The sequence below is a fragment of the Coenobita brevimanus genome, chromosome 97 (genome assembly GCF_032717465.1).
Source record: "Coenobita brevimanus isolate Jiangsu-jjx chromosome 97, ASM3271746v2, whole genome shotgun sequence".
Classification (NCBI taxonomy): Eukaryota; Metazoa; Arthropoda; class Malacostraca; order Decapoda; family Coenobitidae; genus Coenobita; species Coenobita brevimanus.
Genome location: NC_137050.1, coordinates 52,826,151 through 52,852,635, shown reverse-complemented (window position 1 = coordinate 52,852,635; position 26,485 = coordinate 52,826,151).

The following is a 26,485-nucleotide window of genomic DNA, read 5'->3' as shown; positions in this document are numbered from 1 at the left end:
GAGAACTTTAGCCCGCAGTCAATCGTGGTCACAATTAAATAAGCCTGGGATTACAGCAACAACAACAACAACAACAACAACAACAACACACACACACACACACACACACACACACAAGCACAGAATTCCAACACTACCGCTGCCAGAATAATACAAACACGTCAAACATACGCTCACATACACACATGTCGCACCACCACCACCACTCCCACCGTCACCACCACCACTGTCGGGAACTGTAATCATCAGCACAGCACCATTTGTATTGGTCTTTCAGGTGCCTCTGTTGACACACTCTCAGTTGGAATAGCGTGGCTCAAGTAAGTCAATCATTCAGTCAGTTAAGCCAGTAACTCTGTCACAATCACTCGTATTCACTTTATCACCCTCTCTCTCTCTCCCCCCCCCCCCCATATTTTAAGCCACAGTCTCCAAACTCTGAGCACCGACATAACTTTGCTATTGAAAGTTAGATAGGCTGTATAATTTGCTTACGCGATGAAGCTGTGTAACGAACAGACTTTTTTATCAACTTACCCAGAAGACTTAAAATATTTTGTGATGTGGCACATAAACCCCTTCAGCCCCCGCATGTCACATTTACTTTGTGTTTGGTTCTTTAATGTTGCTGCCGCCAAGCGATTTTGTTCAAGGTGGGACAAATCTCTCGCAGTGAAGGATTAATGAAGACTAAAGCTGAACCCTATAAGTAAAGTTTCTTCTAAGCTCAGTAAAGATATTGATAGATAACATGAACTGAACACGTCAACGAAATGAAGGGATGAAGACGAATATGCATTATCATTCTCCCCCACCGCCTCCACCTTCCTTCGTACTGTACACATCAACACGTGCAATGACGAGTACTGTCACTAACTTACGAGGCTCTGTAGGAATTCTTTACTTGTTTATAGCTGTTCACGACCTGTTGTTATTCTTATGTATGTTATTAATGTAGTCTTTGCCGATATAAAAACCATATAATAACGACAAGAGAATATTGAAGTGAAAAGTATAAAATAAATTGTTAAGGAAGAGGTCCTACTAATTTCTTATTTCCACCAACAAGAATGCGGTCCAATGGGTCCTAAGTTTTTTCACAAACATATTTAAAGGTTCACGGAAAGAACTCCCGGAACTACAGCAGACCAAATAAAACATACAGGATTATGGTCTTGTAGGCTAGTAACCTTTCCACTGGACAAGGGACGATTATGGAAGAGGCAAAATAAAACTGGAAAAGAGGGTGGAAGGGATGACTTGAGGGTCCTAGGGTGGTGGAACAGACGAGATGAAGGGGAAGAGAAGAGGTAAGGATATGTGAAGAGAAAAGCGGGAGAGCGAATGGGAAGGACGAAGGGCAGGAATAATGTGAAGGAACAGGTGAGAGAAAGCATATAGTTTCGGAAAACAGGAGGAACGGAATATTGGAAAGGGTGGTGTGAGGGAAAGGACGAAAGATGGAAAGGACCAACTGAGGGAGGGAGAGAAGAGGAGACGAGAGAAAGACAAGGAAGAGATGAGAAGGAGGTAAGAAATGCGAAAATGAAGACGGAAGGAAAGGCAGTCTTAGAGTAAGTGGAAAAAGAACTGTGGGAGGGAAAGAGTGGGGGAAAGCAGAAAGACCCATCACTAAAGCACCAACAGATACACAGCGTTGCGCCCAAGACGGATCCATCATTACCACACAAATGAATGATTAATATGCAGAGTGGCAATCCCATATTTAACAAATGAACGCCTGGTTTTAGTGGATTACGACGCTCCAAATGGATTTAGCCGTATGGGGATTAAAACTATCGAATGGTTTGGATTTACTGGTCACCTAATGCCACTCAGGGAAAGGCAACTGGTCACTTTTGCATTTAGTTACTGGAATGAGCAGTCTAAACCTTGGCCCCAACACACCAGATGGGACAATAAAGGATGAAGCGATACACTGCGACGGGGAAAAAAAAAATGAAGACAAAAATGAATAAAATATATGGTCGTAAAACAATGAAAATATAAAAAGACCAACAAAAGTGAGCTGACTCAGAAAAAGCAAAAGAAATTACTTTCGCAACCCCAGGGGATGTGAGGAAAAAGAAATATATATACACAAATTCTGAAGAGAGAGAGAGAGAGAGAGAGAGAGAGAGAGAGAGAGACTGAAAAATACGAGTGATGGTGTGAGGGAGAAATCTTTTATACTGGTGGAGGGGAGGGAGGTAAGTAATAGACGTGGAGGGGCATTTGAAACGGTTCTTGAATATGACATTAAGAAGATATTGCCAATAAAGGGGAGAGAGAACAACTGGATGGGAGGGGAGGAAAGGGAGAGATGGAGAGGAGGAGGAACGTGAAGGAGGGAAATGCAGATGAAGACGGAACAGACGAGAGACAACCAGGGGAAATGTATTATGTTATGTTCATTATTCCTTGGACACACCTGCGGACATACGGCAAATCAGATATTACTCACACCTGTTTGCTATGTGTTGTACAATTAAAAAAAAAAATTGTTTCACCGGTCATTTTTATGTGAAAATATAACTCGTATTATATAGTATGGTGACATCTGATTATATAGTAGTAATGAGACAGAGTAAAAACAGAATGGATGAGCAGTTTGGAGGAAGTCTGAGTGTAAATTGGAGGGTTTGCAGAAGCTGCTTTGTAGTAAATAATAAACTGCGACAAGAAGGGTGATGAAAAGCAGAACGAAAGAGGAGAGGAATATGTGAACAGACAAACAGAGGATTTTATCAGTACTGAAATGGAGAGAAGAAAGTTAGTACCGGAATAACTGGATGTGGAATGACTGAAGAAGAAAAAGGACAAGTAGGGTGATCAGTAGGATAGAACTGTGTGAAGCAAAGGAAGGTAAAAATAGAAAATATCAGAGACTGCTGGACTGTGTGGTGAAATGTTGAAATATAAGGGAGAGACAGTGGCTGAATGGACCTGAAATATAAGGGAGAGACAGTGGCTGAATGGAAATGAAATATAAGGGAGAGACAGTGACTGAATGAACCTAAAATATAAGGGAGAGACAGTGGCTGAATGGACCTGAAATATAAGGGAGAGACAGTGGCTGAATGGACATGAAATATAAGGGAGAGACAGTGGCTGAATGAACCTGAAATATAAGGGAGAGACAGTGGCTGAATGAACCTGAAATATAAGGGAGAGACAGTGGCTGAATGGACATGAAATATAAGGGAGAGACAGTGGCTGAATGGACATGAAATATAAGGGAGAGACAGTGGCTGAATGAAACTGAAATATAAGGGAGAGACCGTGGCTGAATGAACTTGAAATATAAAGGAGAGACAGAGGCTGAATGGACCTGAAGTATAAGAGAGACAGTGGCTGAATGGAACTGAAATATAAGGGAGAGACAGAGGCTGAATGGACCTGAAATACAAGGGGAAGACAGTGGCTGAATGGACCTGAAATATGTGAGAGACAGTGGCTGAATGGACCTGAAATATAAGTGAGAGAGGCTGAATGGACCTGAAGTATAAGGAAGAGACAGTGGCTGAATGGACCTGAAATATAAGGGAGAGACGGTGGCTGAATGGAACTCAAATATCTGCAGACTGTCCTGAGAGAAAGATAAAAAACTACAAGACTGAAAATATTATCAAATTCCATTGTATACTCCGGTACAAAAGTATACCTGCGTCTACTTTACAATGAAGGACTTTATCGACCGTAGTCTTGAAACTGAGGGCAGTGGTTACCCTTCCTGCACCCCGCTAGAAGTGGCAGCTAACACCTTCAACTTAAGTGGTAATCTTGAAAGCATGAGAGCGCACCCCTTCGCGTGGGTAGGCGCCGCAAACAGTTGGCAGCCCTGATTAATTTAAAAATAATAACAATAATAAAAAAAAGACGACAGTTTCTAAAATTCACATACAGTATAATCTCGTATTGTTAGTAGTTCTTACCACTATATCGTTTAAGACTATAGTCTATTTGACTGACCTGTGCAGTTGAGAAGTATGGGGCAGTTGGGGTGTGTTTGATTCGCGGCTGCTGATTGGCCGACGGTGATGTCATTGAAGTAAATGCAGGCATGTATTGCAGTGCAACATGCAGACGTAGGTGTACACCGTGGTGGGTATTACAATGCATGCAACATGCGGACGTGGGTGTATACCGTGGGTGGATGCATTGCAACATGCGGACGTGGGTGTACACCGCGGGTGGATGTAGTGCAATATGTGGACGTGGGTGTACACCGTGGGTGGATGCAGTGCAACATACGGACGTGGGTGTACACCGTGGGTGGATGTAGTGCAACATGCGGACGTGGGAGTACACCGTGGGTGGATGCAGTGCAACATGCGGACGTGGGTGTACACCATGGGTGGATGTAGTGCAACATGCGGACGTGGGTGTACACCATGGGTGGATGTACTGCAACATGCGGACGTGGGAGTACACCGTGGGTGGATGCAGTGCAACATGCGGACGTGGGTGTACACCATGGGTGGATGCAGTGCAACATGCGGACGTGGGTGTACACCATGGGTGGATGTAGTGCAACATGCGGACGTGGGAGTACACCGTGGGTGGATGCATTGCAACATGCGGACATGGGTGTACACCGTGGGTGGATGCAGTGCAACATGCGGACGTGGGTGTACACCGAGGGTTGATAATTTACTTTAAACGTCACTCATCGTTTTATAAAACTTTGTAATCAACTTTTATTTTCTTTGATAACAGTAAACTTTTAAAGCTAATTTTGACCTCTTTAGCTTTGGAAATAATTCCATATTTAAATAGGCTGCTTATATTGCAGGCAATTTTAATATATAAATATGTTAAAATAAGAAGAGCTGTAGAATCATATCATCGGCGGCCATTCAGCAGCCGCGTATCAGACACACCCTACTCGCCCCATACAGCTCAGCTGCACAGGTCAGTCAAATAGACTATACCCTATTTGATTGACCTGTGCAGCTGAGATGTATGGAGCAGTTGGGGTGTGTTTGATACGCGGCTGCTGATTGGCCGCCGATGATGTAAACCTACAGCTTTTCTTATTTTAACACATACATATTTATATTTTTAAAAATGCCTGCAATATAAGCAGCCAGTTTAAATACGGAATAATTGACGAAACTAAAGTGGTTAAAATTAGCTTTAAAGGTTTACTGTTACTTAAGAAAATTAAAGTTGATTATAAAGTTTTATAAAACGATGAGTGGTTTGAAATAAATTATCCACCCACGGTGTACACCCACGTCCGCACGTTGCACTGCTTCCACCCACGGTGTACACCTACGTCCGCATGTTGCAGTATAATATCCACCCACGGTGTACACCTACGTCCGCATGTTGCACTACATCCACTCACGGTGTACACCTACGTCCGCATGTTGCACTACATCCACCCACGGTGTACACCCACGTCCGCATGTTGCACTAAATCCACCCACGGTGTACAGCTACGTCCGCATGTTGCACTATAATATCCACCCACGGTGTACAGCTACGTCCGCATGTTGCACTACATCCACCCACGGTGTACACCTACGTCCGCATGTTGCACTATAATAGCCATCCACGGTGTACACCCACGACCGCATGTTGCAATACAATACATGCCTGCATTTACTTCACTGACATCATCGGCGGCCAATCGGCAGCCACGAAACAAACCCTACTTGCCCCATGTCTCAAGTGCACAGGTCAATCAAATAGACTTTATATCCACCCACGGTGTACACCTACGTCCGCATGTTGCACTACATCCACCCACGGTGTACACCTACGTTAGCATGTTGTACTACATCCACCCACGGTGTACACCTACGTCCGCATGTTGTACTACATCCACCCACGATGTACACCTACGTCCGCATGTTGCACTACATCCCCACGGTGTACACCTACGTCCGCATGTTGCCTACATTTACTTGTCACCTTTGTTTTCGTCTCGTAAATTAACCATCTCCGGAGAAGCGGTGAAGTCTTTTAAAACGATAAAAATATTAAATGCTTATTTTTTTTCTTTACATGATGTTTTTATCATTAAATTAAACATCACACACACCATACGGTCCTACAAATTCTACATAGTTTTCTTTGCATAAGGCTACTATATTGTGACGAAGGGGCATGCGAAGGGGTGCTATGAGACTCCCCGTGGATTCCAGTACTTTGCTGTGGTAATCCTTTCCCGTTCGCCGGAGAACGCTCTCCCTTTCGTGCGTTAAGATTACCAAATGATACGGATAGTGCAAGGTGAACGCCTGCCCACAGTTTAAGACTACGGCCCTATGTCACTTTCCTCCCCGACGCATCATATCAGCGAGAATCATCTACGGGCAAGAATCACACCAATCCTCTCTCAGATAAGAATGATTAGTGAGTAGAAGGAAGCGAGAAGAATATGACGTGATATATTAGATGAACCTTTGTCCCAGACTCAGGATGGGGAAAGTGGATTGTGAGGCAGTCATAACAGTGTCTTTGCGCCGTGGGCAAGGAATATCGTAGGATAATTATGAAAGGATAGGAGTGAGAGAACAAGGGGAACAGCAGGAAATAAACAAGGGTGTTTATGGAACAGGGGTTTAGACCAGATCTCTCTGTTGTAATAAGCAGAGATGGAAAGGGGAAAGCTGTATGCTGCCCTCCTGACTCTGGGTAAACATACGTTGAGGCAGACAGACAGGAAATACTGGTGCTGGGAATTTATGCAGCTGGTGGGAAATTACTGAATAAGGGTGCAAGGGCGGTGATGAAATATTCATTTCCTTATTCCTGAAAATCTCGAATCGTGGAATTCTGTTATCATTCATCCCCTTTATAAGACAAAGGTGTGTGTGTGTGTGTGTGTGTGTGTGTGTGTGTGTGTGTGTGTGTGTGTGTGTGTGTGTGTGTGTGTGTGTGTGTGTGTGTGTGTGTGTGTGTGTGTGTGAGCGCGTGTGCGCGCGTGAGCGCGCGCGCGCGCACCGCGAAGCAAAGGAGTGAGCTACCTCTCGATCAAGATATCAAGGAAGGTGGTTGTATTTGGGAATGGCTGGAGGGAGGAGGAGGGGAGAGGGTTGAAAGCTAAGTCCGAACACCAGACCATTCATGGTTTCCTGACCACGGCATCGACAGGGCCTTGATACCCTCTTTGGATCGCGACTGTACATCGAGTGAGTGGATGGTCATCGCCTCCACTTACCATAAACCAGAGCTATCGAGTAGGTTTTTGATGGAGGAAATGTTGTGGTACTATCATACATCAAACTTCCTGGATGGGTCGGGTATTCAAGTTTTATGACGCACCGACAGTAAATGTGTAAAGAAATATATACATTGATTAAACTGAACACAATATTGATAAACTAACAAAATCAATAACATTTATATTAATCTTAAACAACTACTTGCTGAATATCGGTATGTCCAGCGTTCCATGTTATATTACACTCACCATATACAGGGTGGTGCAAAAGTAGGTTGACATTACAGAGGCCTGCCAGGAAATCAACACCAACCCGGACCTGTGCTTTACTGTGTGGCGAAGTGTGGCTGACAGACTCCAGGAATGTGTCAATGGTGAGGGCGGACACTTTGAACACTTACGAGACTAAAAGTGTCTCTTTTGTGTTGGAATAAATGGTAAATGGCAACCTACTTTTGCACCACCCTGTATATCATCCGGATGTTTATCACGGAATACTGTTATTTCAGTGCACCAAGAGGTGTGTATTATATTCCTTTCACTATATACATCACAAGAAGGTTAATCTTACTTTAGTTCATTACATCCAGTGGCCTGTATTATATCACACACTATCTGCAGTACTATAGTTTTTATCAAGGTATACAGTACTTCAGTATACCCAGTGCCTCATATCATGCTTCACTCACTATATACATCATCTCAATGTTCATCACGTTACATTAGAGCCAGAAATCCTATCTTGCCACCCTGAGCAAGTCTTTAGTACCAATTAGCCATAAGCCGTCAGTCACCCCGGGGCCATGTGCCAACTGTTCCCTTCCCATCTTGTTAATAGGAACTGGAGGCCAAGAATGTAAAAATGGTTAATTGGATGGGCAGGCGGAAGCTGATTTTAACGCCGGGGAGTTGGTTAGCGCGTGTCAATACCCGATACAGAGGGTACGATAGACAATATGGGCAATAGATACACGAGGGGAGTTGGTTAGCGCGTGTCAATACCCGATACAGAGGGTACGATAGACCTAGGTCAAGAGAATGCGATAGACAATGTGGGCAATAGATACACGAGGGGAGTTGGTTAGCGCGTGTCAATACCCGATACAGAGGGTACGATAGACAATGTGGGCAATAGATACACGAGGGGAGTTGGTTAGCGCGCGTCAATACCCGATACAGAGGGTACGATAGACAATGTGGGCAATAGATACACGAGGGGAGTTGGTTAGCGCGTGTCAATACCCGATACAGAGGGTACGATAGACAATGTGGGCAATAGATACACGAGGGGAGTTGGTTAGCGCGTGTCAATACCCGATACAGAGGGTACGATAGACAATGTGGGCAATAGATACACGAGGGGAGTTGGTCTGTTGTCCATTAAGGTGCGGCCTGAGGGTACGATATACGATAAAGGGGAATGAATACACGAGGGGACTGAGAGAGCAGACGGAGGGGTATTGAGGAGATACGAGAGGCCGCAACAGACTAAGGAGGAGGATAGATTCGTGATGTGAATGTGAGATAAGACGTAGGGAAGGAGGGAACAGGGGATGTAAATAAGGGAGAGTGGTATAGGGAAAACGGAAGAGAGGGAATGTCACAAGCAGAGAATGACAACAGACAGACAGAGCGTAAGGAAGACTGTGTTATAAGCAACGGAAGGAAACTGCCAAATGATGGAGCCTAGAGAGAAGGCGGAAGGAAGGAGAGACGGGTATATGAATCAGGGACTTGAGGAAATAAGTGATAAGCAGAGAAAAATAAAGAGGAGGAAAGGATGAAATAGACACTGAAGGGGAAAATATATTTGGGGAATAAGGGAAAATGAGCAACAAAGGAAGGGAACAGATACAGTGCATGAAGCGAATGGGTCAGGAGAGAGAGAGAGAGAAGGGGAGAGAAGCAAATGAAGAGGAGAGAGGGAAGAGACTGAAACAGATAAAGGAGGAAAAGAGATACAAGAAGGGAATACGAGGAGGTAGAGATGTGGAAGGGGAATGTGTAGGAGAAAGGAACAGAGATGAGAGAGAGAGAGAGAGAGAGAGAGAGAGAGAGAGAGAGAGGACCATTGGACTATAGCGCTGCTGGAATCCTTGGGCAGACCGCTTCATCTCTCATCTGATATACGTTACCCTGGTGCGGGCTCGAACTGGCAACTATACTGTAGTGAATCGCGCTATTCTGACCCCTGCGAGAGAGAGAGAGAGAGAGAGAGAGAGAGAGAGAGAGAGAGAAACTGAAAAATACGAGTGATGGTGTGAGAAACCTTAGAGGGAGAGAGAGAGAGAGGTGGAAGGGAAAAAGAGAGTTAGGCAACAAAGGAACATGACTACCTTATACGAGAGATATTCCTTTTATACCCGAACTAAAATATAACTGTCTTAACATTTTCTAAAGCCCAGCGGAATGAACTGCTTGAAACTTTCCTTTTTAATATTACTTTCATAACAACTGACACAACATTGGTCTTGCTCTGCTTTGTGTGTGTGTGTGTGTGTGTGTGTGTGTGTGTGTGTGTGTGTGTGTGTGTGTGTGTGTGTGTGTGTGTGTGTGTGTGTGTGTGTGTGTGTGTGTGTGTGTGTGTGTGTGTGTGTGTGTGTGTGTGTCAAAAATTTCTGGACGCATTTTACACATTATTTATAGAGGAGTTGCTTACTAACAAAAGTTGAAATGAGAAACTCTTGGCACAATGGTGGGGGATGAAGAGGTGGGGGAGGTGTGTGCATTGGGGGGTGGAGAGAGGGTGGATGGGCAGATGGAGAAGTGGGAGGACGGAGAGGTTGAGTGATGGAGAAGATGAAGAGATGAGGGAGAGCGGTAGGTTGAGAGGTGGGGAAGGTGGAGACGTGAGGGGAAGGTGGAGAGGTGGAAAACGTTGAGAGGTGAATTAAGTGGAGAAGGTGGAAAGGTGAGATATGGAGGTGGGAACATGTAGAGGTGAGGGGGGGGGGAAAGAGGTGGGGGGGGGGAAAGAGGTGGGGGGGGAAAGAGGTGAGGGGGGGAAAGAGGTGAGGGGGGGAAAGAGGTGAGGGGGAAATAGAAAAGAAAGTATGGACGGAAGTAATGGAGAATGAATTAGGGCGGGGTGAGGAAAGGTGTGTGGAGCGGACAAAGGAAGGGTAGATTTTGGGATTGGTGAATAAAAGCATAGAAATGTGTGTGTCAGGAAGGGTGGTGGGTCGTGGGAAGAGGAGTCGTGACTGAGTAGGGGCGGACACACCAGGAGGTTCTTTTGTCCGAGGCCAGACCTTACAGGCTGCGGCGTCAGGCAACTGACAAAATGGTAGGTAGACATCTAAATGGATAGATGGACAGATAGATAAATACGGACAGAAATTATGAGTGACTTTCCCTTAAATCTACACACTGCGCCGTAATCTCCTTGGTTTAAGCATATTTTTAAAAAATTCTTTCGGATTTATATTACTCGGAGCACCTTCATATCCTCTTGTATTGTAGTTGAGCAGATGTAGTCCATACTGTACACTGTCGGTAGCATACAATGGAACATGGACATGTAATGAGCAAAACATTAAATAGCAGCTTATGCACAATATATGCTGACAAACATCTACTAACCAATGTACACTGCAACACACGCGCGCGAAATCGAACACTGACCTTACCGTGGGACTTAGACATTTGTCAATATCGTCCTCCAAATCGAATCCCTTCATCCTTGCAGTACCCTGAACATTTCCACAAGCTTTGATCTCAGTTGGATAAAAACTTTCTAGTTGACACTGTCATGTGACCTTGACCTCCAACTATTTCTTAATAACAATAGATGAACTCCATGCCTGACCCTCAATGCTTACACCATGCTTAGTCTAAATCAGGTTCACAACTTTTTAGGTGTTTTATTCACACACCAGGACACATACGGGTTGAAATTTGACATTAACCTGTGACCTTGACCTTTGAGTGACTGTTCCCAAAACCGATTCTTTACGATAATGCCTTACCTTAAACCCTTCCACCAAGTTTGGGCTAAATCTGATCAAAACTATAAGTTGTCACTGCCATGTGACACTGATCTTAACCTTTTGTTTTGGTATACATTATGTCAGCCTCTTGACTGATCCTCAGCCCTTTCACCAAGTTTGATCATAATTGGATCAAAACTAGTTGAGAATACTAGTACACTACAACTCGGTCACATACTTTCATAATCAGTCAGTGCGAGACCGATGTTCTGAAGCTTGTCAGCATCTAAAAATGTTACAAAGTCTCTTACGCCAATGAGAATACGACTTATTATCGACATCCTTATCCAAGACTTGTATTTAATGTTTAGCTTCAACACCAACAATATATTTCCCCTGCCTGCCACCCGACGTCACCCTTTACACTTCGCGGGCTTGGGGTGACCTACCACCATGAAATTTTAAGAAAATATTATGGGATGTTGGAAGTCACTATCCAGACTCAAAGTTAATAACAGACCAACACACCACCTGACGTTCAAAGCCAATACATTCCTGTCATCCCACACATACAAAATGGTCCATATATTGCACCCCCTTGACAGATTTTATGTAGTGGGAACAGCTCAGTCTGCTGATGTGGGTGGGGGAGTGGGTTATCCAGGCTTGTAAAGATGATGCAACCAGTGACTGTATATCTTTACTTATAATTAATGTAACAATAATAATAATAATAATAATATTATTATTATTATTATTATTATTATTATTTATTATTATTATTATTACTACTACTACTACTACTACGACTACGACTACTATTATTGCTATTATTATTATTATTATTATTATTATCTATATACCTAGGCTGCTTCCCCCAAGGAAAGGGAGGTAACCGAGACAGGACGACACACTCCCCATTTACTCATCCATTCAAACACATTCATTCGCATCTTAGCCCCATAGGGTAGAACGGACAGATCCTCACCGCACCACACCGCACAAGGGTCAACTGCGCAATGCAATCAGTGACATCCGCAGCAGGGCCCGACAGCAGAACTGGTTTACCCCTGCCACATCATAACAGACCCATCCCCTTACCCGCACCTGACCTGACTAGCTGATCAGACCAAATGCGAGAGAATATCCCCTCAGGGCTGCGTCATCACTTATTCATTCACAATTTCTCTCCATTTATTTCTGTCACGCACAGCCACTCCTCCTTGCTCAACTGACATTATTATTATTATTATCATTTTTTATGCAGGGCAGACATTAGTAACACTGAAAGACTTCCCCACAACATACAAGAACTGGCAAGGGAGGAGCTGCCTATGGGCCATCCTGTACACACCTGCTTAGAGTAGTAATCACCCAAGTAGACCACGAGTGAAAGAGCACCAGTGGAAGGTTTAGATCAAATGCACTAACAACCCTAATCCATGTCATATACACCTGCTTAGAGGTAATAATTGAAGCTAATGCCTACGTTGATATCAGGGGTTAATGGGGGTTTAGGCTGAGTCCCCGTAACGATACTGGAAATACGCTGGTCTTTGATGCTGATGTGTTGATGGAGAAGGATGGTGAGGAAGAAGGGAAAGATTACTGAATGAGGAACTGAATGGGAAAAATGAGGACCTGGACAAGGGGAAAGAGGAGAAAAACTATTGAATCACCATGAAGATGGGGGAAATCTCAGTGTGTGGTTGAGATGAGGGAAAAGATGTATTTTAAGGGGTACGAGAGAGTGAATGAAACAGGACTAAAAGACGTACCGGTATGGGAAGTTTGGTTCATAAGGCATGGGAGGAAGTTATGGTGAAAGAGGTTAAGAGAGAAAGAGAGAAAATAGAACGGAAAGAAGGGAAGAGGAAAATATAACAAAGATGCAAACTGGAAGGGTCAGGAAAAAACAGAGGAATGATTAAAAGATGAAAGAAATGAGATATAGAGATAAAAAAATTGAAAGGGATATAACAGATGAACAATGGAAGGACAAGGGTAAAGAGATGGAAATGAAAGAAAAGAGGGAAATGAAGAGGAATGATGGACTGGAGAGAAAATAGACAGCAGGGATGATAGAGAGCTGTAGAAAAGATAATGGTGAGAGGGAAGAAAAGGTGGAGAATATGCGGTAGAGGAAGGAGAGGAAAGAGAGAGTGAGAGGAGGAGAGGGAACAACGAACAGTTAGAGAGGAGATGCAAAAGTGAGGGAGTGATTTGAATACAAGGGGAAGTAGAAATGGCGAAGCCGAAGATAGGAGAACGGCATAGTGGAGAGAGAGAGAGAGAGAGAGAGAGAGAGAGAGAGAGAGAGAGAGAGAGAGAGAGAGAGAGACAGAGAGACAGAGACAGAGGGGGGGGGAGAATGGAAAGAAATGAACAGGCAACGAGGAAATCTAGGAGGCAAAACATGTAAAGTATGTGGCGTAGGCAAGGAAGTAGGAATGAAGGAATGGAAGAGGAGAAAGGAATTGGTATACAATAAAGGAGTGTGGGAGGGTGATGGAAGACGAGGCATAAAGAATCATGAAGGAGAGCCGCGTGGGAAGGGAAATGGCAGAGGAGGCAAGAGGTGGCAGGTGGCGAGAGTTTGATAACAGGATGAGAAGTTTAGGCAGGACACGGAGGCAGAAAAAGTTGTAATATATCAGAGGAGGGGAAAGCAGAGAGGATATTCTATTGGATGTCTGTTTTATGCATTGATGTTCTGGTGGCTGGAAGAGGAGGCAGACCAAGCCGCCCGTATTCTCGTCAGCGTAGGAGGCTCAATACCATCACTTCCTTACTAATTAACTTCATAATAATACTGTTTTGTTTGTTATTACGCCCTACGGGGAGGCCGGGAGTATACTGTGACCCTCGGCGTGGATGTGTTTGTCAGCATGTGAATATCATAAACTGAGCACGTGATTTTCATTTACATTTACAGACTTCAGTGTGTGTGTGTGTGTGTGTGTGTGTGTGTGTGTGTGTGTGTGTGTGTGTGTGTGTGTGTGTGTGTGTGTGTGTGTGTGTGTGTGTGTGTGTGTGTGGTCATCGTCGTGAAAGGATCAACACTATCAAGGTCGGGACAGTTCTAGTATTCCATTCCAGCTGACACCAGAATCATTTATTTAGCAGAGAGAGAGAAAGAGAGTCACACAGGCCTGAGGGATGTAATACTATCACCATTAACCCTTGCATTACCAAGACATATCTAGTGACACCAGTTGACACCACATGATTTGATTGGCAGACAATATTCTCGCTGGTTAATGAAGCTTCCTACCACTTCTTCCTTAGCGATTTATTTTCGGATACGGCTGGTTAATATAATTCTGCACGTCATTTATGCAGAGTAATGTGATGTTTGAATGACTTAAAAGACACACAAGGGAAGGGTATGGTGTAATAAGTAAAATAAATGTAGGAGGTGTTAGGGAGCTTTCTTACCCGACGAGAACATAGGCCAATGTGTCATACAAACCTTAGAGTTAATACTGTCACCATTAACCCCTTCATGAACGACGCAACTCTATTTTACTACAACTGGCTTAGCTCAACTACAAGCTGAAAAAGTATAAACTGATTTTCCAGCAAGACTGATGCTAAACAACGCTTCCAGGCACCGCGCTACATTCACTAACATCGGCATCGTGCACTAAACTCCCCTCTGGAATTTCAGATAAATTTCAGGGAGTAAAAATACTGGCTTTTATTTCTAAATGCGAGGTGCGTCCAACCCGTCAGCCATGTATATATACAATATGCATATATGCACATGAATCACACGCTCCGATACACACAACTTTTTATATGAAGGATGTCGTCATTCAGATCAAAGAGAAGACAATTTATATTTAATCCTGCAACGACTAGAACCACAATTCATCACACACACACACACACACACACACACACATATATATATATATATATATATATATATATATATATATATATATATATATATATATATATATATATATATATATATATATATATATATATATATATATATATATATATTCCTTCTTTTTAAGCGCCAGATCCCGCATCATCATTCAGGTCACTGTTCTTTCTCATGGTCCAGCTGCCCTCCCGCCCACCACAGCCAGATTTACAGCATAAACGCTACAACCTTACGCCTGGCAGCACTAAACCTGTAGCTAATTCCTCTGAAGCACCCATTATAATTCACACGCTACCTAGAAGCTCATCTGATGCCACGGAAACTCTTGACATCCGTTTCATGAAAGGCATTCGGTCCGGTGACATGTTTTAGTTGATTCTTGCTGCCTTTACACGAATCTGTTCAACTTGCTGTTTTTCTACAACACTGTTAATATATACACGAATCTGTGCAACCTGTTGTTTCTCTACAACACAGTTAATATAACAGAGTGTCTGGGGACTGGGAGTTAATAATTCTGATACCACCCTAAAGAAGTCGCAGAAGACAATGTGTATATTTTTACATTTAATGTAATATGCATTACCTACCCTATTCCTAGAACTCTTGTATTGCAGAAATTATGTATTACAAAATATATTATTTAGAAAACACAATTACTAATACTATGCATTATGTTGTCAATAATTTACCTCAGTCAGTGTCCAGTCCACCAGCCACCATTAGTAATATACCCTAACCTATTTTTAGTTGACATTTTAAAGACTTTAGGCTACGCAAAGCCCTGAGGGATTTATGATATATACGAGTATTGCACGAAAACGGTTTACCATATTGATGTTTATTTTCATGTGGAAGGGTAACTCGAATTTTTAAAGATTAATCGAGTGTTTCTTTTTTTTCTTTTCATTTCAGGTAATGGTGATACATAACCAGCCATGGCAACTGTACAGCAGGGATTAGGTAACTCCTGTGTCATCTCGCCTCCCATCACGTCATTCATTACCCTACGGTTGTCTGGAAGGGACCAAGGTAACATGTGGTGGACCCTAAAAGGTTATTATGAAGGGTGATAAAAAGACTTCTTCAAAACCCATGGCATCTCATTAATTCATGGTATAGTATTGCTACCACCATTCTGAGGGAGTATACCGCTGGGGTGAATCTGGTCCATGTTACCTCATTAATTCATGGTACAGTATTGCTAACACCATTCTGAGGGAGTATACCGCTGGGGTGAATCAGGTCCATGTTACCTCATTAATTCATGGTACAGTATTGCTAACACCATTCTGAGGGAGTATACCGCTGGGGTGAATCAGGTCCATGTTACCTCATTAATTCATGGTACAGTATTGCTAACACCATTCTGAGGGAGTATACCGCTGGGGTGAATCAGGTCCATGTTACCTCATTAATTCATGGTACAGTATTGCTAACACCATTCTGAGGGAGTATACCGCTGGGGTGAATCAGGTCCATGTTACCTCATTAATTCATGGTACAGTATTGCTAACACCATTCTGAGGGAGTATACCGCTGGGGTGAATCAGGTCCATGTTACCTCATTAATTCATGGTACAGTATTGCTAACACCATTCTGAGGGAGTATACCGCTGGGGTGAATCAGGTCCATGTTACCTCATTAATTCATGGTACAGTATTGCTAACACCATTCTGAGGGAGTATACCGCTGGGGTGAATCAGGTCCATGTTACCTCATTAATTCATGGTACAGTATTGCTAACACCATTCTGAGGGAGTATACCGCTGGGGTGAATCAGGTCCATGTTACCTCATTAATTCATGGTACAGTATTGCTAACACCATTCTGAGGGAGTATACCGCTGGGGTGAATCAGGTCCATGTTACCTCATTAATTCATGGTACAGTATTGCTAACACCATTCTGAGGGAGTATACCGCTGGGGTGAATCAGGTCCATCAAATTATCATCACGAACCCCAACCACCGAGACACAGCCAGTCATAGGAGGCTTCAGTAGGTCAGGAGTACTGTATTAGGATTTATGCTATTATATTAAAGCATTAAATGAATGACGATGCTTCTGTAAATTATTAAAGAAAATAATGACGGTTTTATAGTCGACATGAGAAAAGTGCCACAGCTGGATTGATACGTGTGTGTGTGTGTGTGTGTGTGTGTGTGTGTGTGTGTGTGTGTGTGTGTGTGTGTGTGTGTGTGTGTGTGTGTGTGTGTGTGTGTGTGTGTGTGTGTGTGTGTGTGTGTGTGTGTGTGTGTGTGTGTGTGTGTGTGTGTGTGTGTGTGTGTGTGTGTGTGTGTGTGTGTGTGTGTGTGTGTGTGTGTGTTCAGAAATCAAACGAAGCTATTTGGAAAGGCTTTGGTTTTCATTCTGGTGTGACAACATAATAATGGATTGTATATTCCCACCTACACACCCATTTATCTGAGAGAAAATGGGAACGTGGAAAATAATAAAAGCAATACCGCGAGAGAGAGAGAGAGAGAGAGAGAGAGAGAGAGAGAGAAACTGTGCGTAAGACAAAGTACAAATGGAAACGGAATAAGGAAGGGAAGGAGACAGTAAGAGGGCAGTGGATGCAACAATGGCATTCCACACATCCCACCAGCCTAACTTATCCTCGCATATTCCCACTCCCACATTCCAAACCGGATCGCCCACATCTTAACCTGCTTCTCACGTACCCTATACTGCTCCCAAATACCGCACACACCAATATAAAGTTTGGGTCAGGCCTCTTCGTTTTTGCCTTTAACACTTCCCCTAAACTATCAGTACTGTTCCTTCTTAAGTCCTCGTGAACATGATGGACTATTATTCATCTTTATCAAGCTGCACCAAGACGATTTTATGCAGCCTAGTGACGATCTCTGGGTTAAGAGATGGAGCGTGTATATAACAGTGGATTAGAAGATCAGATATTTGTAAATTAACCACTGTAAATTAATCCGCTGACACATGCTTGCCGGCTGTGGTGATGTAAGAGTTTCAACGTCAAATTTGTGTATGGGATGAACAACAATACCAAATACACAACAGATGAGCATGATGGGAAGGATACTCGCAGATGTTCGGGGAGGAATGAGAAGCATTCGTAAACACAATGCTGACAGGGGATTCTCGGTGAACCCCACGACTATATTCGAATTCAAAACATCTTTCATTTCAGCCACATCATAGCTGATTGCAACATTGCTTTCCATTGTCCGCTCCCTTTATTTATGTCGCTTTGTACTTTCCACTCTTCTGTTCTCCCTTCCCTGTGTCTTAATTGAAACAATATAATTAACGCACGCCACAGCCCCCACCATAACAACATTACATTCAATACAGTCTGGCTGGCACACTTGAAAAGCAAATAAGTCTCTACATTCTTACCATTTTAAAAACAATGTCAGGCTTCTCACACTCATTTAAAATCGCTTACTCGTCGATTAGAATAAAATACTATCGAGTTCCTGACCATGAAAGCGTTCATGATTATTTACTCAAGTTCCGATGACCAACTCTCCCCTAAATAAATCCGTCCGGTGATAGATGGAATACAAAAAATATCTACGAAGACGCAACCATGCGAGGTAAACACACCAAATAACATCCCCTGCTTCACACCACTCTTGTCACTCATCCATTAAGTACCAACCACCACCCCTGCTTCACACCACTCTTGTCACTCATCCATTAAGTACCAACCACCACCCCTGCTTCACACCACTCTTGTCACTCATCCATTAAGTACCAACCACCAGCCCTGCTTCACACCACTCTTGTCACTCATCCATTAAGTACCAACCACCAGCCCTGCTTCACACCACTCTTGTCACTCATCCATTAAGTACCAACCACCAGCCCTGCTTCACACCACTCTTGTCACTCATCCATTAAGTACCAACCACCAGCCCTGCTTCACACCACTCTTGTCACTCATCCATTAAGTACCAACCACCAGCCCTGCTTCACACCACTCTTGTCACTCATCCATTAAGTACCAACCACCAGCCCTGCTTCACACCACTCTTGTCACTCATCCATTAAGTACCAACCACCACCCCTGCTTCACACCACTCTTGTCACTCATCTAAGTCAAACTGAGGAAATTCTTGATAATTTGAACTAATGTTGATATAAACCGGAATAAATAAAGTGACGACCGCAGTAACTATTTTCATTATTGATTTATAACTCTTCTTCCGTTGAAAATGACGTAGTTTTTACCAGTCTTGTCATCTCCAGACGTTTTTATTGCGTTTTGTGAAGACGTTTCTAGATGGATGGGTTAGATAAAGTCTTCAATAGCTCCTCCACTGCAAACGATCTCTATTAAGCTTACTGCAATTGCTTGAAGGTAGCACTAATAAACAGTTACACGCCAATGACTTAAACCCAGCGCGTTATTTAACCAAGAAATCGTGAAGCTGATGGTATGCAACAGCTTATGGAAGTCAACCATGCCTGAGATGAAGCCAATAAAGGCAGTGAAAATGCTGTGCGGTTTTTAGGGCAACTCTGAAGCATGAAAGGAGGTGGAGCGTTGTTAGCAACGAGGATAAGATAAAATCATAATTTTTCAGCAGTCTGGTGAAGGACGGGAAAGTGAGATGAGGTGGAAGTGAAGTGAAGATGAGGGAAGGCAACACGAGGCGGGAAAGAGTTAGTGGAAGTGAAGGAAGGAAAAGCGGTGGGGAAGGAGGGGGCTTGGTACAATTGCCTTGTTTACAAGTCGTCGTCTTGTGAAATTAAAAGCCTTTATAGCACCTTTCCCTCAGCGATTTGTTTTATAAACTGAACCTAAGCACTCTCTTTTATGTTACACAATTTCAGTCTAGGCATACTTTGCAAAAAATGCCGTACAAGGGAACATTAACGTGTCAATATGCAGGAAAAAAAAGTGTTAAGGAAGAGGTGCTGGTGAAGCGTCCTAACCTGCTGACAATACAGGTGTTGGGGCCGTAATGTCTTTGGATTATAATGGTCCTTAGCAACTCTTCCTCATCAATATATTTCCCACATGACAGGTTAATACGCTTTTTTATTGTGTTTAATACTATTTGTTGCTTATTCACCATGGATCAAAATCAGTAAGATATCAGCAACACAATCTATCTATCTATCTATAGCCTGACGTCCTAATCCCGCAAAGGGTGGCCTCAGAAAAAAACGCCTCAAAGTCGCTCTGTAACCAACATTTGACTGCATTCCCCCCAGCTCACTCCTCCTTCCCTCATATACCTCTCAACTCCATCCCTCCACCTCATCCTCGGTCTTCCCCTCTCTTTCTCCCTCCCTCCACTACATACACCATCTTAGTCCGTCTTTCATTCTCCATTCTCTCCACATGTCCAAACCACCTCAGTGTATTTATCCTCATTTTCTGAATCACATCCACATCCACCCCACAACGTTCTTTCACTTCTTCATTCGTCAACCTGTCCCTCCATGTCACTCCACATGCTCCTCTCAGGTAACTCATTTCCACTGCTCTCACTCTTGACTTGTTCAACACACACAAGTATATTCATGTGTGGTAAGCAAATTAATTCGCTTAGGAAGATGAGCTAGAATCAACACGACTTCAATCACCCAACGAAGGTCTTGTCATTCTGATCCGGCCACTCAAGACTAAATTCCACCCCACCAGTCCAAAAGGTTTCTCCCAATCTTAATAAAATCATGGAGAGGTGAGGAGAATAAAGCCTAAGAGACGTCCTTGTAGTGAAAGGGTGAGGTTGGCCTGACAGAGAGGAGAGGGAAAACTAACGTAATCAAGAGAGGCATTTAATGGAAGGCGAGGGGAGGTGGAGGAGAACTGAAGGGAGATGAAGGGAGTTGCTAAGTGATCAGGATGAGGTGAATGCTGGCTGATGGGACAGGTACGGGCAGCTGAGAGGAAGGGGCTGGGAACAGAGACAGGAAAGGACCTTCAATTTAAGATGTCCTAAACTGATTATTGGAAAACAGGAGATGCAATTGTTACAGCCGCACAGGGACCATAGTCAGGTCTCTGTCATAACACAAAAGGGTCTAAGTCGGGCCGAAACTGTTGTATCTCCACAATAATAATAATTACGCGAGTCGGTAGCAGCGCCAACCATCCATTCACTCTTTGTAGTACCACCTTACGTTACTTTACATGAGTGACAAGCCAGAATTATTCTTGTAACCCAGGAAGCCATTTAACACGCTGGTTGGTAACGATACAGCTAACGGTGACTACCTGGCGGTCTAGTGGGTTACGGCGATCCAGTCGGATGTGAATAATAAGGATTTAAATCTGATGGATGCTGAGATTTACTGATCACACTCAAGGCAAGACGGCTGGTCACTTTCGTCTTTAATACCTGGACGGAATAGCCTTGACCCGACCCCCTACGCTGGTGATCAGGTAATAAAGATGAAGCAACAGGAAACAAACAGTCCCGGCCTCTACGCTGGTGATCGGGTAATAAAGGAGGAAGTAATAGAGGAAAAGGGGATTCAAACAAGAGTCACCATCGTGCTGGAAGAGTTAAGGTAATCATCTGAAGCCGAAGACGTCCCTTCTACATTCTTGCTACTCCCAGACGATTTTATTAAGATTAGGAAAATGTTTGGCGTTAAGGTTAGATGGAGCCTTCATTCACCCATTCACTACAAAGCCGTTTTAATCAAGCTAAACAACAAAAAGTCTGAAAGCAGCACAAGTAGAATACACGCGTCGCCATCGTAAGGAATGATTAAATATGGAAATGCAGATCATGGGTTAAATACATCCTTCGCTAAGCCTTGCAGTACAAGACGCCTTTCCTGAGCTGTGTAAAATGGAGCGGCAGTGGACGGCATGAAACAAAATTATTGTACTGAAAAGGGTAATAACGAAGATGCTAATGATCGAGTAGGGAGGGAAGACAGATGCTAAGATGGAGAGAGAGTGAAGACCCATCGCTGAATATAAGCGAGTAGCGGTAGAAGGAATAAGGCAAAAAAGGTCATGATGAAACAGGTAAAAAAAGATGCATATGACCGAGGGGGCGAGGAAGGATGGCGGAAGAGATGAAAGATTGAAGACCGGGATCTGAATGAAACACACTGGCCATAACAGCAATAAAACACCACAGTGAAAGGGGTAAAGACGAAGATGCATATGATTTAGTAGGCGAGGGAAGACAGTGGCAAAGATGAAGAGAGACTGACGACCCGGCATTCCCTCAAAAGCGATGCCTTCCTGTCCAACGACGAGGAGGAGGAGGAGGAGGAGGAGGAGGAGGAGGAGGAGGGAAAAAGTTTGAGCCTCTGAGGGAAGTTTATCGCTGCCCCGCCCAAGACTCCCTAACTTTGGATCCCCTGAGGATTTTGTTGGCAACTTGGGTGTTTGTTGGCAAATTCCTGCTGTATAGAGACGCTGGGGGCTGTCTCGTCACCCTGGCAAGCTTTCTTAAAACCTTCCTCATCAGCACCTTATACTTCGAGAAGATTAGGTTCTCTCTCTCTCTCTCTCTCTCATTCATTCATTCACACACACACACACACACACACACATCGAGTACAACATAACATCTGCTCTTTCTTCGCGAGCACAGGCGCAAAAAAAGAAAAAAAAGTCGGTACGGAGGAAGCAACACTGGATTTCACTTTCACAGATCAATACGGAAACATCTTCTATGGGTTATCTATTTAATTTTCTTTTTTTTTCTTTTCTTTTTCCCTAATCATCTGATGAATAACAAGATAAAAAGTATAACCAACAATTAAGGAACAGTCAACCCCACACTACCTCCTCCTGGGCGTCGTGGCAGAGGCTGGACTATCTTGCTTCAGAACAATACAAGATACGGGACCAGTTGTACATCCCTGGCAGAATTTTACATGAAGGAAAACTGTGTACTCACCTGTAAGATGCGTCGAACCAATGTGGGTAAAACACGTCCTTCACACCCGACTCCAGTGCTCTGCCACCAGACCACCAGGCCTTAGTGAACTGAAACAAGAGGCAAAATAACTTAGGTACTTGGAATCCACAACGGAAACTAGGAACTTACTGGAATAATTTTAGGAGTACATGAGGATATGCACGCTAAGGAATATATAAAAAGAATGTTTAAATTCCACGCACACACTGAAATTGTGCTCACAGAAAAAGTTCACGAGTTTCTCCATAAGTTTTGCTTCTGGGACAGTCCACGACGACACAGTGAAATTAGGACACAACTGTTGATATACTGTAATGCTTACATGTTTTATCCCCTAATGCAGTGTCTCAATCTTTAATTTTTAGTTGTACCTCTTCCTTCTGTTTATCATGCAAGGTGATTCAAGGAGAACCACTCGAAAAGATGAAAACTTGTCTCTTCACAAAGCCTCAGTCCATAAGCTCACGCCTAAGTTAAATAAAATACTCTGAGAGTAGAAAGAATGAACAAGACGCCGTCGTAATACGTTAATAGCCATTTTCTTTCCTCAAAATGAAAAAAAAAAAAATCTCCTCTCTCTATCTGTATTTTTAAATTTTATTTATAAAGCGCCACTTTCCCCTGATGAGTTCATGTACCTGCTGCTCGTATTTTAAGTTTCCTTTTCTGCTATACTTGTCCTTTCACTCAGCCGTGTTACGTCAACCAATCCCTCCGTTTTTTACTCTCCGACTAAGTCCTTCAGCAAGAGTAGGTAATTTCCATTTTATGCTCGCTATTTCCACATAATTTTGTTCAGCTCGGGATAGTCTTTTCGCGCCAGAGAAGTTATATGCAGCCATAATGCACTCATCGATAAAAAAAATTTAAAAAGATCCTTCCAACATTACGCAAAATCGCCTGGTGGTAGCAGGATCAAAATAAAGATTACAGTTCGTGGTTGGACGGAAGGAGATGATATTCTTCCTCAGCTCCAAACTTTTCCTTCTCAGACGCTCATATTACCTCTCAACTTCTTGACCGAACTTACATTTACAGTACTTCTTCCAAGCTCCTTCACTTCTTATTCCAAGATATTGCTCTCCCACCCGACAAAATATTCCTCCCATTTTCAGAAAGCCAAGATTTCTCGTATTATTATTATTATTATTATTATCATCCCTTCTTCCAGCCTCTCTCTTTTTTTGTTTTATTATTATTTTGGTCCCCATTCCATTTGGGTTTTCCTTTTCCAGCCCCAGGTCGCAATATATTACTTTGTCGACGATATTCCCATACTCCAAAGCCTAGATATTTACGATTACTATTACCATTCCTTCTTCAGCTTCTCTCTTCTCCATCCTTCCCTATTCCCGTTTCACTTACCTGTTTCTTTAGCTTCATCTTCAGGTATTCCACTCAAGGCCTCGTATTCCCGTCACATCAAGAGGCTCAGCAACACCTCGTCCTTAACAGTATAGTTCTGCTGGTGACACGTTATTACCTTCTTTTATTCTGTGTGTACAAGCCATGTCAATATTACACAGCTTTAAAACGCGTAAAAGAAAACATCAAAGGGAAAAAAAGGCAAAATATATCACTAGGGAAGAGGTGTTAAAAGTCTCCAAGTCACCCAGGATACGAACCCGACGTTCTCATTACTTCTTATTCCCTTCTTTATTCCTCACTTCCTACTTTCTTTTCATGTCTCTCCTTGTTTTTTCTTTGTTAACTTCCTCCATTATCCAGTTATTCTCTCAACGCTCTTCATTTTCAGCACTAATCCCTTCCACGTTCACACAATTTTGGCTTTCAAGGGTTTCCTAACTTTTCCATTTCTTTTGGCTCGCTTATTTTCCAATCATACCATCGCCATTCCTATTTCCAGACACTCGTTGTTGATCCTCCTTTATTCCCGTATATTGCCCTCGTCTCATTTTATTTCACCCTACCATCTCCATTCCCATTCCTACACCCTCGTGTTTCCTGTTTTTCATATTGGTTCTTTTTTTTTTTTTTACATCATTTCTCTTGACTCTTCTTCCGTTTTTATCACCACTATTCCCACTCTAAGACACTCATGGTCCATTTCTCTTATATCGTCCTTCTGATTTTTCTCCCTCTCCAGTTACTTCTGACTCGTATTTCTTGCATTCTTATACCGCCTTTACTTCCTTACTTTATAACTTCTCATTTCCTTCCATTCACCCTCTCCCATCCCAACCTCCACTATCCACATCCCCAGACGTTTAGATTACCTGTAGGCTACCTGTTTTATCTTACCTTTTTTATTACTCATATTTTTTCTTGTTTCTTACTCTTCCATGCCTATCAGCTTCCTTCTTAATTTCTTCACTTCCTCACATCTCCTCCAACCCACCAGTACCCCTTTAATCCCATGACACTTTTTTTTTTTTTTTTATTCTTGTTAAATTCAGAGGATTATAGACAATTCAAGGAAGACGTCTTGTAGTGATGGGTCATGTGGAAAATACAAAGCGTCTCACATCCACTCCGAAAAATCTATCTTAATAGAAATAAAATCGTCTGAAGATACGAATATATAAAAGTAAAAAAATATATAAGAAATAGGTCACTGGGGGAGGTGCAGACAGAAGAGGTTGTCCTTCTCCAATCTTCAAGCCACAGCGGTTATCAGTCTTAATGATCCACTAGGCAGTCAATGGGTATAAATAAATTTCAACTAACTACCATCAATAGACTGAAGGGGTTAAAAGCCTGGATAACTGAGAGAAACTGCACTCTCTCTCTCAGTAAACACAAAATCTTCCCACCAGGAGGAGTTATGCTGGCTTTGTTGTTTTACGTATTTTCCACGATGACGTCTATGGGGTTATTCTTGCTGCCTCCAGACGATACTACTCAGCATATGGGAAATAATTTGTTACGAAGGGGTCAATGCAGACCAGATCTTACCCCTACAGTTCCACAATTACTACCTTGAATACCATCTTGAGAAGGTACCAGGAAGAAAATATTACGTCCTCGGGCTGACTGAGTTAACAGGATATACGTGACCAATAGCACATAAAGAAATAAACGCCTAGTGGTCTAGTGGGTTACGGCGCCCCAACCTGACGTGCCCCTTATGGGATGAGTGTTAAGGCGCCCCAACCAGACGTGCCCCTTATGGGATGAGTGTTAAGGCGCCCCAACCTGACGTGCCCCTGATGGGTTGAGTGTTAAGACGCCCCAACCTGACGTGCCCCTGATGGGTTGAGTGTTAAGGCGCCCCAACCTGACGTGCCCCTTATGGGATGAGTGTTAAGGCGCCCCAACCTGACGTGCCCCTGATGGGTTGAGTGTTAAGGCGCCCCAACCTGACGTGCCCCTGATGGGTTGAGTGTTAAGGCTCCCCAACCTGACGTGCCCCTGATGGGTTGAGTGTTAAGGCGCCCCAACCTGACGTGCCCCTGATGGGTTGAGTGTTAAGGCGCCCCAACCTGACGTGCCCCTGATGGGTTGAGTGTTAAGGCGCCCCAACCTGACGTGCCCCTTATGGGTTGAGTGTTAAGGCGCCCCAACCTGACGTGCCCCTTATGGGTTGAGTGTGAGGGGTGGCTGGAGTTTACTGCTCACTCACTGCCACACA